The following is a 5,409-nucleotide window of genomic DNA, read 5'->3' as shown; positions in this document are numbered from 1 at the left end:
CATTGTTTCTTGAAAATATATTAATTAATAATCATATATTTGTAACTAATATTGTAAAAAATAATGGAAAATATAATTTTCAAATTAATAATATTTAAATTTAATTAATTATAAAATTTAAAAGAAGACTTTTTTTGCTAGAACATCATGGATTGGATGTTTGACAAAAAATAATATTAATAAATATAATGCCATAACATTATTCAAATGTTTAACACAAAAAAATCTATCAAATGTAAGTGAAAAATAAACAACATGCAATGTGAAAGCAAATAACTTAAAATTGGAAATATAACCTAAATTCAAAATCCAAAAGAAAAAGTTCAACATAATACTCTTATGTCAAATTCTAACATGACATAAGTAAGTTCCAACATAACTTAAGTAAATAATTCAAAAGAAAGGAAAAATATAAGTCTATAACCTCATTCACAATGAAATTCTACTTTAATAACGTCACTCGTTATATGTCAAGTTGGTTAATGACTCATTTTTTCCAATATTAAGAGGTGTAATTTTGAAAATTTAGAATAATAACACGGTTATGCTAAATGAATAAAATAAAAAGATACGAGCAATTACATGGACCACAAGAAGTAAAGGTTAGGAATGAGAAGAAAGGAAATGAAAAATAAATAATATAAAAAGAAAAATACATTTTAAAAAGTAAAAATTAAAAAGAAAATAAAATAAAAAAATAAATTAAAGATCAAAAGAAGTTAAAATAATAGAAATAAAAATAAATTAAAAATAAAAAGAAATTAAAGTAAAAAAATGAACAAACTAAAAAGTAACCCTGTAATTACAGGGTGTAATTACACCCAATTCGCAGCCCCCCCCCCCCCCCCTCTCCCCTCCCCCTCATGAGAATTGGAGAGTGTAATTTACACCCAATTCTCAGCCCCCCCCCCCCCCTCCCCTCCCCCTCGTGAGAATTGGAGAGTGTAATTTACACCCAATTTTCACCTAACTATGTAATTACTTGGTCAAACAAACATGTCAAACTGTGTAATTACACTTAATTCCAATTACCTGGGTGGCTTTCCAAACAGGCCCTTAATGGAAATCTAATAATTCATAGCCTAGGCCATTAAGTGTACTTGTTTACATAAAGATTTAAGCATTTGTTTGGTCTGAAAAGATCTTAATCAGTAAGAAGTATTTCTGTGTGAATAATTTTCACTGCCACTCTATCCACAATCACTAGCTACCACCACTAACTACCTATTTCATCACAACCACGATCGCCATTGTCAACCACCACTATCGTCTCTAACCACCAGCCGCCACCACTAACCACATCTGTCATCACATCTACTACTGCAACCATCGCTGCTGCCAACCATTATTTTCAGTCGCTACCACACGTACCACCTCCACCATTATAATTATATCCATTGTCGCTGTCGTCGGCGTCATCACCGCTGCCGCCACCTCTGTCACCATTGCGGTCAATCCCTACTATCAACCACCTCCACCATCACAACTATCATTGCCACCAACTACCATCGAACACATCGTCAACCATCCGCCACCTCCACCACCATTAAGATCGCCAACTACTAATTCATTACATCAAACAAATTCCACCATCACAACTAGCTCTGCCGCCAACTACCACCAAACACATCGTCAATCACCACACATTTTTCAACCACCTCCACTACCATTAACACCGCCAACTACTGTTATACCCCTTTTAAACGGGTTAAAGTAGGAGTACAACATTTTGGTGATTCTTATTTTGTTTATTTTAAGGAGTCACCACCTAATTAATTTAATGGTGAATTAGGGCACCTAATTTATTAACTAAGGTAAAGCCTAACTAAACCGCCGTTAATGGTCTGCATAATTAGCGTGATTGTAGATAAGGGTTCTAGATTATCCTAAAGGGAAGGGGTTAGGCATCCTTTAGAATCCGTTAACTACGGTTAACCGGCCAAACTTAGGTTAATTAATTAGGGGGCTAAAGATGCAAATATAGCATTTAAATTTTAAGAAGATGGCTTGTAAATGTCGCTAAGGTTTTAAAGGAAAATGTAATAATACTATTTAAAAATAATACTTATAAATATTGATAAGGCTTTAAATGAAAAATACTATTTAGAATAAGACTTATAGAAACTATAATAATTTGCACAAAAGGAGACTTCAAATGCCATTTAAAATAAAACTTATAAATGTTGCTAAGGCTTTAAATAAAAATGCTATTTAGAATGAGACTTGTAGAAAATATGATCATTTGCATAAAAGGAAACTTCAAATGTCATTTAAAATAAAACTTATAAATGTTGCTAAGGCTTTAAATAAAAATGCTATTTAAAATAAGATTTGCATAAAATATATAAGTAGAAGAAAATGTGGGTTTGTGCAGCGTTTTAATAAATATTTGAGATAACTCAAGTGGCGAGGTATTAATTGATTTTTGCGATTTAGGAGTATAAACAAGATGTGAGCTTTCTTTCTCCTTTTATTATTTTTTATTAACTACATTCGGCTGAAAATATGCATAATTTGGATAAACCTCAAAAAAATGATTACAAAATATTCTTTAGTTCATATTTTATGTGTTAGTGGCGTTTTAAAATTTCTAAGATAATAAGAATAAAATATGATTCCTTTAACTCAAAAATATGAATTTACGCTATTGAAAATCAATTATTCTAAAAGTAAATATTATAGATACTATAAATAACTTTAATATAAAAAGAAGAAAATGAAACTTATGGAATTAATTGTTGATTTTCCTTAAATTAACTACCCATTGCTAAAACTAAACCCCACTAATTTCACTAGGGTTCATCAAATTTAAGAAAACAAAACAAAATAAAGGGTTAGTCGTATAATACAAATTAACTGCACAAAAATAAAGTAGAGGCATAAATAAAATTAAATGGGCTCAGCCCATTTTTCTAGGACTGCTGTGGATCTGCCTGCTATTGGGCTTCGGCCCATTAAATTTTTATATATTGCTGCTGCGGTCTGTTCCTCTCTATTGGGCTTTGGCCCAGAATTTTATTTTCTATTTTCTTTGCTGCGGACAGGACTGATGGGGGTGACCCGAGAAGATTGCGTTGGGCTTTTAGCCCAACACCGAATGCGGAAGAAGAACGAGTCCCTCGGACTCGTATGCGATGGTCATGCATAAAATGAAAGGAAAATGATTAGTATCTAATCAATGAATAAGGTTAAACATGTAAAATATAAATTCAAAACAGATCAGTAGATTATGTATATACTGCATATATTTAAGTATATCTCATGTATACACATTCATAAGGATGTATAGAAGGTTAATATTGGAAAGCTTTCACCCCCGTCTTCCCGATGTTGCACAAGTTCCAAGGGATTTTATGAATCTCAGGCATGGCTAACACCGGGGAGGGTTCAAGCTTGATCCATAATGACCCAACTAACCTCACTATCAACGTATTAACTAAGATATACTGGTCATACAAATACTAAGATATACTGGTCATACACAATATATACATAATCCACAGTACACTTGCAATGGACAGCCACATAGGAAAATAAAAAGGGTACACGATCAATAGCACATTCATGAAATTTCCCTATAGCATAGTGATGGCATGAAATGAATTTTAGTTCAGATCAATTTCCAAAACGAGTGCAACATCAGTTTTCTTTTTTCTTTTTTAAAGAGAATGAGGTAGCAACCAATTTTCCCAAAATCATCAACACTTAATAGTAGAACTAACTGTCTAGGATGATAGTGAATGGGAAAAACTTTACATGAAAAGAACTAACCCTTACGAACATCTAAACCAGTGCCTTTTGATTCAAGTCTTATATGCACATATAAGTCTCAGTCTGAACCTAAAAATAGCCATACTATACCACCAATACACAGTAAAGACAACTAGAACCAGTATAGGTACTATCAAATTTCATACAATATAAAAATATGGCATTAGCATGGAAATATGAGTATACATCTGACAGCAGACATGACAACAGACTCAAAGGCTAATCCTGGACCATTTTCTATCATAAGAACCAATCTCAACAAGCATTACCAGTATTTTTAAAGAGAAAAAATATCACATATCACAGGTTTGTAGATACTCATACTAATATATTGGTCAACCATGGATTAGATGAACATGCTTCAGATCAATTTTAAACAGTGTGCGAGATATGATCATTATTTCACTAGGCTGATGCACATATCCAAACAAAAGGGGACATGTTGTTTATTCAATCCAAACAGTGAGCATACTAGACCTCAAACCAAAGGTAACATGCAAGGTGAATGATATTCAAACAGAAGGAAACTTAAAACAAAACTAACAAGGGCAAACTCAATTCATATACTTTAAACTAAATAAGCACATGGCAGCCCCCTAACCCGATGCTAGTATAGGTTAAAAAAAAAAGCAAATTCTTACCAATCTCTTTTATGATACATCAGATTCAAATAAAGAACAAAACCTTATGTTAACCTTTGCTAAGCTTATTATCCATTTAACTGAACATTTTCCCCAAGCTAACCATGTATAAATCAACTAATGTAGTAACATATAAAATTGTCACATATCTAGATCACATAAATTCTTAAAGCATGAATCTCATCCTAACAGAGCAGCACTACCTAAACAGGGATGAAATCGGAACCAAGGTATACTAGAGACTACCCTAAAGACATATCAAATGCTAAATTACCAACTAAACCATACAGAGGAACTTAAACAGAGCTAAAACCTAGTAAGTAACATATATGAACATGCTTGAAAACTACTACTACTAAGCATAACTAAACAAAGATAGCAATTAACACACATATATATATCCTAAACTAGCAATTAACATGGCTATTTTCTAACACATAGAACAAGTTAATAAATGAACAAATATAACATGTATGATTCTTAAACGAACTACATGATTAATTGATGCTATGCTATATTAACTAAGACTAGGCTCAACTAAACTAAATGAACACCAACACAGATAGTAACTAACACACAAACACAAATTAAACTAAACACGCAAAATACTAAAAATAAATAAAATGAAGAGGGTTCACCGACCTTCTTCGGGTGCAGCGAAGTGGGTGCAGGGTTTCCAATCTACCTCGAAACACCACCAAATCCGAACTTGCGTGTGCTCGGATTCGAAACAAATCCAAGGCAAACAAAAACAAAAGATGATGATTAGATTTTTTTGGCTCGATATCAGAAACTGTTACGACTGCTGAACACTAAAACTTTTTAGGGAATTTTGAGCGGCTAAAACAAATATTTATTTTTAGGGTATTCACGGCAGCTAAAAAAAAACTCCCTCAAATGGATCAGGAAGCGAGTATTTATAGGATATTTTTTTTAGGGTTTGCTGTATTCAAATTTCTGGGCAGGATTCTTGGTCAAAGACGCTGGGATTTCTGTG

Source organism: Lycium barbarum, chromosome 1 (genome assembly GCF_019175385.1).
Source record: "Lycium barbarum isolate Lr01 chromosome 1, ASM1917538v2, whole genome shotgun sequence".
Classification (NCBI taxonomy): Eukaryota; Viridiplantae; Streptophyta; class Magnoliopsida; order Solanales; family Solanaceae; genus Lycium; species Lycium barbarum.
Note: the sequence above shows the minus strand (reverse complement) of the source record.